Raw genomic sequence first — 13,846 nt, forward strand, 5'->3', positions numbered from 1 at the left:
CTTATCTTTGACAAAGGAGGCAGAAATGTACCGTGGAGAAAGGACAGCCTATTCAATAAGTGGTGCTGGGAAAACTGGACAGCTACATGTAAAAGTATGAAGTTAGATCACTCCCTAACACCATACACAAAAATAAGCTCAAAATGGATTAAAGACCTAAATGTAAGGCCAGAAACTATCAAACTCTTAGAGGAAAACATAGGCAGAACACTCTATGACATAAATCACAGCAAGATTCTTTCTGACCCACCTCCTAGAGTAATGGAAATAAAAACAAGAGTAAACAAATGGGACCTAATGAAACTTAAAAGCTTTTGCGCAGCAAAGGAAACCATAAAGAAGACCAAAAGACAACCCTCAGAATGGGAGAAAATATTTGCAAATGAAGCAACTGACAAAGGATTGATCTCCAAAATTTATAAGCAGCTCATGCAGCTTAATAACAAAAAAACAAACAACCCAATCCAAAAATGGGCAGAAGACCTAAATAGACATTTCTCCAAAGAAGATATACAGAGTGCCAACAAACACATGAGAGAATGCTCAACATCACTAATCATGAGAGAAATGCAAATCAAAACTACAATGAGATATCATCTCACACCAGTCAGAATGGCCATCATCAAAAAATCTAGAAACAATAAATGCTGGAGAGGGTGTGGAGAAAAGGGAACCCTCTTACACTGTTGGTGGGAATGTAAATTGATACAGCCACTGTGGAGAACAGTATGGAGGTTCCTAAAAAGCTACAAATAGAACTACCATATGACCCAGCAATCCCACTACTGGGCATATACCCTGAGAAAACCATAATTCAAAAACAGTCATGTACCAAAATGTTCATTGCAGCTCTATTTACAATAGCCCAGAGATGGAAACAACCTAAGTGTCCATCATCGGATGAATGGATAAAGAAGATGTGGCACATATATACAACGGAATATTACTCAGCCATAAAAAGAGACGAAATTGAGCTATTTGTAATGAGGTGGATAGACCTAGAGTCTGTCATACAGAGTGAAGTAAGTCAGAAAGAGAGAGACAAATACCGTATGCTAACACATATATATGGAATTTAAAAAAAAAAATGTCATGAAAAACCTAGGGGTGAAACAGGAATAAAGACACAGACTTACTAGAGAATGGACTTGAGGCTATGGGGAGGGGGAAGTGTAAACGGTGACAAAGCGATAAAGAGGCATGGACATATATACACTACCAAACGTAAGGTAGATAGCTAGTGGGAAGCAGCCGCATAGCACAGGGAGATCAGCTTGGTGCTTTGTGACCGCCTGGAGGGGTGGGATAGGGAGGGTGGGAGGGAGGGAGACGCAAGCGGGAAGAGATATGGGAACATATGTATATATATAACTGATTCATTTTGTTGTGAAGCTGAAACTAACATACCATTGTAAAGCTATTATACTCCAATAAAGATGTTAAAAAAAAATAAATAAAGATGATTTTTTTCTTCTATATTTTATCAAAAAAAAAAAAAAGTACCTGGAAAACCTGCACTTTTTCATCAAATTAAGAGTGTGGAAAAACATTTTTAATAATTTTCCTTGGGCAAGGTACTTAACATTTCTGAGTATCAGAATCAATCACTTATTCATTCAATCAATATTTATTGAAGATCTGCTCTGTGCTGGTCCTTGTGCTAGACCTTGAATAAGCAATGTTGAGCAAACAAGAAAATTTGGGGTAATCCCACCTATTCTATGTCACATAATTCTTGGGAGAATCAAATGAAATAAGGTACATGAAAGAATTTTGAAAACCATCAAGAAGATATATACCATGGTGCAAATCCTTGGCTTGGCTCTTTACATTTAAATTAATTTAAAATTAAGTAAAACAAAAAATTCAGTTCTTTAGTTGCACTAGTCACATCTCAATTGCTACATATGCCTAGTGGTTACTGGATATTGGATAGCACTGCGGTAGAACATTTCCATAATCCAGAAAACTCTATAGGAGAGCAATTTCCTAGAAGCTGAAAGTAAAACACAAGAGTGAGAATCTGCATGACACCAAAGGGAGAAAAACAAAAGTGATGCTGTGATGAAAGCATATAACAAACCACACGTTCAAAGAAAGATAGCTGGTGGTTCTTATAAGATTATAAAAGTACCACAAAGGGAAAGTGTAGTTATGATAAAAGAGTAGTAAGAGGTAACTTTCATTGAGTGTTTAGTACATGCCAGGAACTAAAATCAAGTGCTTTACAGATAAATCCAAAGACAACCCTTTGAAGGAAGTACTATTATTTTCTCTGCTTTGTTGACGGATGAGGAAACAGAGTCTCTGATAGGTTAAGTAACTTGATATAGGTCACAAAGGTACTCAATGGTAAGCCTCTGGGCTAAAACTATACTAAAGAAAAGGAAGAAATCTACCAAGGGGGGAAAGCGGGGTGGTGGAGGGCGGGTGGGATGAACTGGGAGATTGGCACTGACATGTATACACTAATATGTATAAAATAGATAACTAATAAGAACCTACTGTATAAAATAAATAAATAAAATTCAAAAAGAAAAAAAAATTTTACCACATCAATAGCAGCTAAGACATTGACTCAATCAGCTTAAATTAGTCATTATGTAAAAAACAAACAAAAATCCCTTGAGGTAACATGGTTTATATTTGTGCCTTTTCTACTTTTAGTTATTTATTAATAATAATATCATCATCATAGTATCACCACTATGTCTCTACCTGAATTTTTGTCTTGCTTCCTTAGGAATGTCTTCCTTTCTTCCCAGTCGTTGCATCCAGGCATCCTTCACTATCTACCTGAAGTCCCTCAAACACTCCAGCCTTCAATGATATTTCTAAAGTCTCACAATATGCTTTCTAGATCAGTCATTATAAGGCTAATTGTGTAATGGTTTAATTTAGTTGTTATGTTTCTTTATCAGTCTTTATGGAAGTACACTATACTCTATGGGAGAGCATATGTTAAGTACCCAATAAACAAATAAAAATAATATATTTATATCAATAATACACTAGATGTTTGCCTAAAACTCATCATTGATAATTACACATTATGTCTTCATACTTTGTGAAGGCATAAGCTGTAGACACATTCCATCTCTGATAAATATTTTAGTTTTCTTATGAACTAGCTGAAAAATGTGAGCTTTTTTTCCTTCTCTGTGAGATAGGAAATAGTAAAGATTGTTTAAAAGATACATGTTAGATAGTCTTGTAACAACAACAAAAAAAGTCACTGCTTAGATTTTTGGATTTCTTTAGTGTTCTAAAGACCCAGTTTGAAGATCTAATTTTAAAACTGGCTCAAGAGATCATATTCAAATGCTTGAGTCTGTTTTTACAGGATATCCTTGGCTAACTTTACTCTAAGAAATTTAACACAGTTGGACCGTATTCCTTTGGCTTTGAAATACCTTTCACAGGAATGGCCATTAAGGTGGGGTTAGAGTATGTATGCAAAGGGGGTGGAACAGAGAATGTGTGTGATCCTATCCTAATGCAATATGTCCTTATATCAATCAAAATATGTTTTCTGAAATAATCACTTATATTTTGTCTCCATACCTAGAAATATAAGGGGTATTCTCAATAGATTAAACACTGAGCACCTAGTTTCCCATTCCCATTAGTTTTTCTAATGTCTAGCGCATTTAAGTTGTTCTTTTTAAGCTTTAGTTACTGGAGCTGGGGACCTAAGGTAAGGGACTGCCTTCATAACTGTTCTTATTAATTTTTCCTTTGTTATTGCCAAGAATTGAAGAAGACTAAAACAGATGACCTCCCTATTTGTACTGAAGGAGGATTGGACATGGTACTTCTATCACTTTCAATACCATTACTCTATCTCTGGACAAAAAGTTAGAAAAATCTGCAAAAGTAAGTAAATGGGCTCCTGAGGCCTGTATTAATACTACTATTCTCTGATTTGCATAAAAATCACTTCTTGTTTTAATCATATCATAAATAAAATATCAGGATTCTATATTCACAAAGAGAAGAAATTTGATTTCTTCTTTTAATCACAAGTCAAGTCCTGTAAAATCTGGGATAAAATTCCATATTTGCAGATATTAACTGGAAAAAGAAAATAACAGTCAAGTAGGATTAAAACTCCAAATTTAGATATATAGACATTGGAAAACTGAAAATTCTCAGGTTCTTCTAGTGACTCGGGATGTCAAAACCGTATCTGTTGATTTGTTTTAGATTACAAATCATGAGGTAAGGTATACTTAAGTTATAAAGATAAAATTTATTTTTTCTGACATTAATTCCATTTTAACCCTGTTTTTTTGCTATTTTGCACTTGACATCTTATCATTCTTCACCCCAAATTACATGTATACAATAAGAGGGGATACGATTCTAACAAGAGCCCTTTCAACAACCCCTTGATATATATGGTTTCTGCAACTACAACAATATGGAACTACAACAATGTGAATCCCAGAAATAGGTTGATTTGTGAAATGGGGATGATATTTGGAAAATATAATTATCTTCTCAGCCTTTGTGCATAAATGACTTGCTAATTATCCCCAAACTCTAGGTGGGAGGTTGGGAAGGGAAAGGAAAGAGGCTGTTGGACACTAGGATTGTTGCATCAAGAATATAAAGAGACTCAATATTCAACTTCTGGAGTTCAAATAAGATTTTTCAAAATAACAGAGATCTGTAGGCTAAAAGGGAAAGGATTTTCTAGATCCTCATAGTTGTCATGTAACATATCAATGCGAGGCCTGGAGGCCAGAATACAGAGGTTTTTTATTTGTTTGTTCTTTATTTGTGTTTTCCTCCTATGAGAAAAAGTCCTGACCATTGTCAGTCTTAATCATGAGGCTGGAGTAGTGAGGAAAAAGCGTTTAATTAGAGGAAGAAAAAGGCAGCCTTGGCCCTTTTGATCTTGGACTGCTTTTGGGATGAGGAGACAGATATCCGGATTTCTTCCCAGTTCTCCTTCGAGGCAAAGTCTCAAGAGAAGGGACACGGTGCTAAAACATACAGATCTCTGAGGACCTCCAAGGGCCAAAGCCTGTCTTCCTGCTCTATTCTGGGGACTCTGGAAGGAGAACACTGCATTTGCTAGCACATCGATCCAGTTGCAGCCAAGGAAGCCATGAGTCCCCTTGGTTCAGGTGCTGTAAGAACAGCAGTATCTGACCTTCCTGGGGAGACTGTCTAAGAGGGTTGCTGAACCAGCATCAGTGAGGTCCCACAACAGAAGCTGCAGGCAGATCACGTGGGCTGGGGAAATAGGAGCCCTAGCCAGAACTCAGGGTGGTCTGCTGCACCCATGAGAGCAGACTGGAGTCAAGCTGAGAAGGGCCAGCAGTGAACGCCAGTGGAGCTAGCAGCAGCCAGGCCGACAAGGACTATCACCCCAGTGAGGCCCACTCAGCCAGCCAAAGAAGCCCACAAACTGGCTAACATATAAAACTTCTGTACTAAATCAAAATGTGATGCGCTTCACATTTAGGATATCTGGGCTTTTTTTTTCTTCTGTTTTTGTATTTGTTTCCCTCTGTGAATATTTGTAAAGAATTAATATGTGCTACAAAGTCACCATTTCTATTAATAAAAGGAAGGTCCAGTTTCATAATTCCTACTACTGAAAGTAAATTCTTGGCTTCCCATTTCCTTAATTTGTATTCAGGATACAAAACTTGAATAATTCAGATTATTTGAGTTGCTTTATCAAAGTTGTCATAAGGTCACAAAAGGAAGAAACAGAGACGAGTGACATGCTTGTGGATACTGTGAGTTGAAGTCTGAGTCTCATTATAACTGGGGCCATATAACTAGGAAAGATGAAAAGTCCAAAAAGGCTGGGATTTTACTTAAGGATAAAAATCTGGGTGGTTAATGTAATAGTGATTTTGTCCAACATCAAAGCTTATAGATCTCAACTCTATAAAAATAACCTTAATGTATACCATAAATGTTCATTAATAATTTGTAGAAGTCTGAGATAACAGGATGTTAGAATATGTCTTCCATAAATTTAAGAGGAAGAGAACTAGTGAGCGGTAGTGTCTTTAAAATGCCCAGTGGAACTCAGATGATAGCAACCCTATAACAACTACATATGCTTCTGCTGACTTTTCAAATGTTGGCTCATCACAGATGAGAGAAGGATGTTGAAGAGACAAAAACAACATATCTAACCTGATTAAATTAATTGTATCTCTTTTAAACATAAATAGGGAGGTGCATCTACCACACCTAGCAGTGATTTCCTTAGGACTTCCCACTAGACTTGAAAGCCAAACCCAAGCATTAGAGAATGAGGAAGGACAACGTTTATTTGCATCAAATTGCTATACTGACTTTATCTACAAATGTCATCCAAAACTGGGAATGTAGAAACTTAAAAGCTGTTGTAATATTTTAATTTCTTGTTACTAAAAGGCTGTTCAGTGACATTTTATTCGTACGGAGCACAGGACATAAAAAGAATCTGCTTTTTCACTCATTTGTCTCACCAAAAGGGGCTTAGACATTGCTCTTATCCCCTTAGTACGTGGGGTAAGTCCTGATAAAATGGAAAATGTGAAAACAAAACCTGCCAATGTGCTGAAACAGAGGACTGAATTTAGAAGGCAAAACGTTTTAGTATCACACAGACTTTATTCTTAACATTTAAAGAGCATACAGAAATCTATAAAGCACACTCAAGAGAAATAAGCCTTGAGCTTTGGCTTATACTCAGGTATTGCCTAAAAGAACTGTCCTTTGGACAAGAATATACACAAAATCTTAGGATGCTTGGTATTACTAATCAGAGCTCTGAAATAATGAACAAAGATCTCAGCACAGAATCAAAGAACAAGTTAATGTGGAACGGCATATAAGTGGTTAAAATAGTTGTGAATGATGAGCAGAAAACAAAAAAATGGAAAAACAATTTGAATCAATGCCTCTTGTCCAAGATTTTTTTCCAGATATTTAGTAAGGTACTGTAAAGTGATCTAAGAATATGCTGTATATAACTACATATCTGCAGTAAACCTTATAGTATATATATATATTATATTAAACTTAGGGAAATGGCTCCAATCATTCCTAAAATAAATCTTTCCATCATATACAAAGTCCCAAGTTCAAGAACTTCCATTAAGGATTTTTAAATTTACATATTCAGACCAGATGAATCACAGCTGAAAACTGGAATAAAATTTCTGGTGTCTAGAAAGAACAAAACCAAGTAAGTATTCAGCTCCCCTTGCAGAACCATGCATTAAAGGAGCATTTATTTTGGTCTGAGTGTAGCCCTCACATTTTAATTCATAGTCCCCATAATCTAATCTCAAACAATTTTCAAATAAAAATATTATTTCTGTGCTACACTTATTTTTTCCCATTGTCCCATTTCTCTACGTCATCTACCTGAAAGATTCCCCACATCGAGACACGGATAAAAAGATCCTATAAAGAAAGAGAGGATTGAGAATAACACACCTGAATACTCTGCAGGGATGCAAGGGCCCCTGCACACATAAAGCACACATAAACAACAACTGTTTGCAGAATACCAAATGAAGATGATCGGAAGCAAATAGCATTGATCTATATAAATAAATTTTATATTTGAAGTTAATGACTCATGATTTAGCAGGAAAAAGAAAACAATGACAATGATGAAGCAAAAGATTACTTAACCTCCAGAAATATTCTTACACAAATAATCCTTACACAAATGCTTCCTACCCATTTACTAACGTGAAAGTTTATAAATTGTACATGTAAAGAAAATAAGCACAGGCTTTAAAATGGGTTTAAACAGGAATACTTGGCATGTGCAGAGTCAAAACATACTTAATATTTTACTAAAAATAGGGTCTACCCCTCATAAGCAAATGCAGTTGAAATGAATGAAACCAAACATTAAAAGTATATTTTGAGGGCTTCCCTGGTGGCTCAGTGGTTAAGAATCCGCCTGCCAGTTCACGGAACGCGGGTTCAAGCCCTGGTCTGGGAAGGTCCCACAAGCCGCGGAGCAACTAAGCCCGTGCACCAAAACTACCAAGCCTGCGCTCTGGAGCCCGTGAGCCACAACTACTGAGCCCACGTGCTACAACTACTGAAGCCCACGCGCCTAGAGCCCGTGCTCCACAACAAGAGAAGCCACTGCAATGAGAAACCCGTGTACCACAAGGAAGAGTAGCCCCTGCTCGCCACAACTAGAGAAAGCCCGCGTGCAACAATCCAACACAGCCAACAACAAAAAAAGCATATTTTGATAATAGGATATATTTTATATTCAGAAAGAGCAAATGCATTTTAAATACTAACAAAGGTTTTTCTTGGTATGAACTGCTCTTTCATAACTCAATAATTGATATAGTTACTTCTGAGAGGCAATCATTTAATTAAAAAATCAACATTTGGTCTAAGTTACCTGAATTAGCTTCATACCCTAAGATAAATTAACTGCTTTCAATTTCACTCCAATCACACAGACACTATATCTGAAACCTCACAATTCTCTTTCTCCATTAATGCCACATCAATAACTAAATAGTAATCCAGCAACTCTGAATTCTCAATACCATTTGTGTATTTCCATATTCAATACCTTATTAGAAAAAATACGGAGTTACATTTTGTAACACTTTAATCCTGGTCTGTATAAATGCTCCTTTCATTGTACCTATTCATGAAGAAATAGAATAGGCCCAGGAAGACATGTTAGTAAGGGGAATATTATCTTTCATGTTTCCCATCTGAAAGCTCCTTTAATCTTCACTCTGCTTCCTGATTACTTTATATAATAATTCAACTGCCTTCTTTTGTCAATAATTATTATAAATACCTAGATGATAAAACATACAAAACCAACCTGAAAAGGAATTCCATAAATACGATTAGTATTTCCGCATGAATCCAATGGGAGTAGCCTTGACAAATAGCTGAAATTTAGATTATATTATAAACTAATCTGTGCTTCTGTGAAAACTTTATCATTTAACATCTACCTAAAAGAATGTTTGCTATTGACAGACCTTAATGATTTAGTAGTATTATGTGTCTTGCTTCATTTAATAAGAAAACATCTGCTAAAATTAATTTTTCACGCTTGATTTTTTTTCTTCTTTTGGTGGGTTACAATGTCCACCAATGTTTCTCTTTGATTAGGGTATAAGTCATGAGAACTTCCAAATACAAAGGACTATAGCACCTACTCATGTGCCTACAGATCAAGGAAGGGCTCTGTGCCTAGGAAGTTCCTAGCGTCACTAAAATAAGGAATAGTCTTCCCATTATTCTAGTTCTTGTTTCATAGTTTCATTCCCTGGCAACCAGGAGCAACTCCCAAATCATTTCTGACTTGTGTATGTTTCCCACCTGGGACAAAGACACTCCTTCACAGCGCCATGACAACCACACCAGCAACACAAGCACTTGGGTTCATGCAGGAAAATGAAAATCCTGAAAGGAAGCCAGGAGATAAAGGCTTACTATTCCTTGTTTCCCACTGGTAGGAAGTAATTACAAAAATTACTTTAACACAAAGCTTCTGGTGAATGAATAGTTTGTAATTTGAGGGGAGAAGCCTAAGGGCCCAGGGATTAAGAAAAAAATATGAAAAGCTGAATGATGTCATACAAGTACAGTCCCCCTCCCACCCCCAGAAAATAGACTGCCTAAAGCAAACTTCTTATTGATGACAATGGAGACATTCTTAAGAGATGATCAGAAGTACATTTGTTTTTTATCTGAGTTTAGACCGATGACTGATTTAAACAGTGGAGGTGAACTTTATGACCCTTTGGTAGTTTATTAGCCATGTCGTTACCAAATAAAATTTCAAATCAGTAAAATACAAAATAATTTTGTACAAACTAAAGATGCCAAGAATGAATGTGATCTCCATACTCCCAAAGCAGAAATCAGAAAAAGAGGTAAATTCAACTCTCCCCTAAGATGAAGTAGACAAATTTCTTTATCATAAGCATGCCAAGTTTATATTTGTTGTAAATGAAAAGGATGGTATTCTTTGCCAGAACCTGGCTGCGCTATGTGTTGTGAATACCTGCCAGTTCTGCACTGGAAGAGATTATGTATATTGCCAAATGTAAAATTGCTTTAGGTGTTATTCTTAGAAGAGTAATTCTACAGCAGAGTGCTCTATTTATGATTTTACAAGTTCAATATATTTTAAAACACTATTCATATTTTTCCTCATTTGAAAAACAATATAAATTCCTTAAGGGTCAAGGAAAGAAAATCTGTGCCATATTTGGGAATGGTTGAGAGATTTTGTTTTTGTTGTTGTTGAATTGTACCATATAATATATTGTCTCAACAGATTCAAAGCTTTGAATTTTATTGGAAAATTAGATAAATATTCTTAAAGATAAGGAATCAAAATACAGGTTTGCATTTAGTCAAGTGGAATAACTTAGGGCTCTTGAGTATGGTAGAAGCATAATTTTTGCCTTATTTTTACTTTGTTGTTTTTTTAAGGACATAATGTCTTCTCTCCTATAGTGATAGGTAGCAAACATCTTTCATGGGCTCCCAAACCTGTGCAGTGTTCATTTTCTGATTCTCACTGATACAGATTTTGGAATGAGAGTTGAAGGCAAGCAGAGACATTCTAAGCATCCATGAGCCAATATCTGCCACCTGACTCCCAAGATAACCTCTACCCATTCCTACTACAACAGGTATATAAAGACACTCATGCAATGACTCTGGGACATGGTTATGAAAATACACTATGAGTTTTTTTAGTTCACTTACTATCCCAATGGATCCTTGAACGTAATATATCCAAAAGTATAGCCACTTGTCATCCTTCATCAAGCCTATTTCTACTTCTCATTTGAAACACCTGAATTCTGGAAAGAGAATTCTCTAGTCTTCCAGATTAGGATTCTGAGTCATCCTTGATCTCTCTCTCTCTCTTCCCCCATCTACTCTATCGAATAACCCAATCAGTTTTACTTCAATCTCAACCCAGTTTGGCTCCTTCTCTCCTTCTCACTACTACTCACCTAGTTCAGGTAATAATTTGTTTTAATTTAGAACACTTGCAACAAATTACAGACCTCAAATGCATGGCAGTTCTGAGTTGATAAAATGACAAAGCAAGAAATGTGGCCAGGCAATCAGTGTGACAACTAGCAAAACATTGGGTTGGCCAAAAAGTTCATTTGGGTTTTTCCATAAGATATTACGACAGCAGAGTATTTACTTACAGGGACTCTACTGATAGAAGTGCCTTGCTTATGATTAAAACTCCTCCTGACTTTCTGTTAGAGAAATTTATGAAGCCCATGGCCCTCAAATACATCTCTTTCTAACAAAGTCTTACGTATTTTATTCCTCTTCTTCTAACTCATTGAAGAGAGACCTCATGTCTCCTAAAATAACATCCTATACTGATCCAGAAAAGCACTATTTTATATGGTACTATAGTTGTCATTTATAAATCAATATACCTTTCTAATCCTGGAATCTGTTTAATTTTACATTTTAGAATGATGGAAAACATTATAAAAATATATCCTTAATTTTCACTTGGAAAGTATTTAGGCCATGAAAAAGCTTGGCTCTCAGTTCTATAACCAAGAAGTTAAAAAAAGAATTTAAACTTTATAGTATGGTACTTCAAGTTCTAAATTTGAATCTCTATTTAATGTAGGAGGATATTTACACTTTTAAAATATATAGTTACATTTTAAGACTCTCAAAAGGAGGTAAATTGATATCACCAGCAACTCAGTTCAATCAGAACTGTATAAATAAGAAAATAAAAATTGTTAAGCTCATACTAAGGTTTATCACAGAATATTTTAAGAGAACTGAATGATTTTATTTTGGTTCCACTTTTAAGATAACTGAGAGTTAACAAAGGAACCCCTTTTGCTTTGACCCGTGACTGTTGAAAACCTTTCCAATATATATTACTCTAGGTTGTGACCTACCTCTACCACAAGGTAATCTTCTATTTGCAACTGAAAAACTCAGTCTTCAGAGTCTGCATTCTTAAAATTTCCTCATATAATCGGAGTATATTGATACTGATCTACTGGAATTTATATTTTTAATAATTTCCTAAAATAATGTCCCAAAATATCTTAATTACATCCAATTCTTTTAAACATACATACCTTGACTCCTAACTTATTTCTCCTAATCTAGCATCTAAAAATGCAATAGGTATTAAACATAATATTTCTTGCAATTTTCTGATTTCAAGAAAAAAATTAATCTCTCCTCCTCTATAAATATCAGACTATTGGAAAGTACCAAGGGCTGATATTTATAGATACAGTTATCTTCAGGGACTGAAATGGAGCAATAGGGTACAGTTTGGTGAAACTGTAGTGTGACAGACGGAGCAAACAGGATGAGAGTCATAGACACTAATCTGGTTTCCAGTCCTCTAAGACCATTCCATACATGTGGTCTATGGTTTTCTAAAATATGTTTGACCATTGCCTCAAGAGATATTAGATATTGTTAATATATAACAACCAAGACTACAGAAAAAGTACTGTATCCTACTATCTTTTGACATACCCAGTCTTCTGATTTAGAATAACATTTTTAAAATATGAAAATACTTATAAATGAGAATTAAAGGTAATGTATTCACAACACGAGGACAAGCAATGTCTAACTATTCAACTTTAACAAAACTCAACATGTAAATCTTTTGCAGAAGATAATTAATATCAATAATTAATAACAACAGGTAACATTGATTAGGCAACTATTATTGCTGAGGGCTACATTCAGCAATCTGCATATATTAGTTCTAATACTTATTACAATTGCGCAATATATTTTTATTTATTTATTTTTTGCACGATATATTTTTGTTTTCTATTCACAGATAAACGGAGGCTTAAAAACGTTAACTACTAATCTAATAAGTTGATATTGTACAGCTATTGCTCACACATGTCTATCTAACTGCAAAGTGTATCCTCTTTCTATTACACCACAGTGACCCTCTGGGATAGGCACACATTTCACAGTACTGCATCTATTAATACACACCTGTTGTTTCAAACCAGAAATTTCTCAAAACACTGTCAGACCATGGTAATTTTAAATGTACTTTAAATTGTACCATTCCAATTAATACAACATATTAAGGGAAGCTGGTGGCTTCCCTTAAATCAGACTAATAACCAGGTAACAACTCTCAAAAGACATCATTAATCTACAAGACAGATAACTGCTAAATTAAGAAGATTATCTGTATCCCTGACATTTCCCTAGGGGAAATTTCCATTGCCTTCCATTCAGAAAGTTGGCCTGGCAAAAGAAAATACAGTTGACCCTTGAACAACAGGGGTTTGAACTGCCTTGGTCCACTTATACGTGGTTTTTTCCTAAAGTAAATACTACAGTACTACATGATCCGCTGATTCTCGGTTAGTTGAAGCCAGCATTGGTTGACTCTGTAGAGGTGGAAACTCTGATGCTGAGGACCCGCATATACGGCGGGCAGACTATAAATAATACACGGACTTTCCAGCGCAAGGAGGACTGACACTCCAACTCCAAAGTTGGTCAAGGGTCAACTGTACAGACTTTTTGAGATCTGGTTAAAAAAAACATGGATTCCCATAGTTCCTTTCTTCTCCATAAAGAAAACTTCTATACCCAACTTATAAAAACATCTCTTTAATACAAAGTTACTTTCAGATCTCATTAAAACCAAAATAGAAAACCTTCATGTGCCATAATTCACTTGACTTTGGTGGTTCAGCCTACCTTAAAATAAAATTCGACAGAATCATTCAACTCATTGTCTCTTCCATATTGTAAAAAGTTTTGCCAAATAGACAAAGTCAGATAGCATTCTTATTTTCAAATGTATCTA

The 13,846-nt window shown here is 35.5% G+C and overlaps 1 protein-coding gene across 1 annotated transcript in view; it reads right to left on the bottom strand.

The window, feature by feature from the left end:
• The window catches only part of ADAMTS3 (ADAM metallopeptidase with thrombospondin type 1 motif 3), a 297,648-nt gene that overhangs the window by 142,382 nt on the left and 141,420 nt on the right, over positions 1–13,846 (bottom strand). The window lies entirely within an intron of this gene.

The sequence above is a fragment of the Aethalodelphis obliquidens genome, unplaced genomic scaffold (genome assembly GCF_003676395.1).
Source record: "Aethalodelphis obliquidens isolate GAN/ISIS:26980383/991018 unplaced genomic scaffold, ASM367639v1 scaffold59, whole genome shotgun sequence".
Taxonomy (NCBI): Eukaryota; Metazoa; Chordata; class Mammalia; order Artiodactyla; family Delphinidae; genus Aethalodelphis; species Aethalodelphis obliquidens.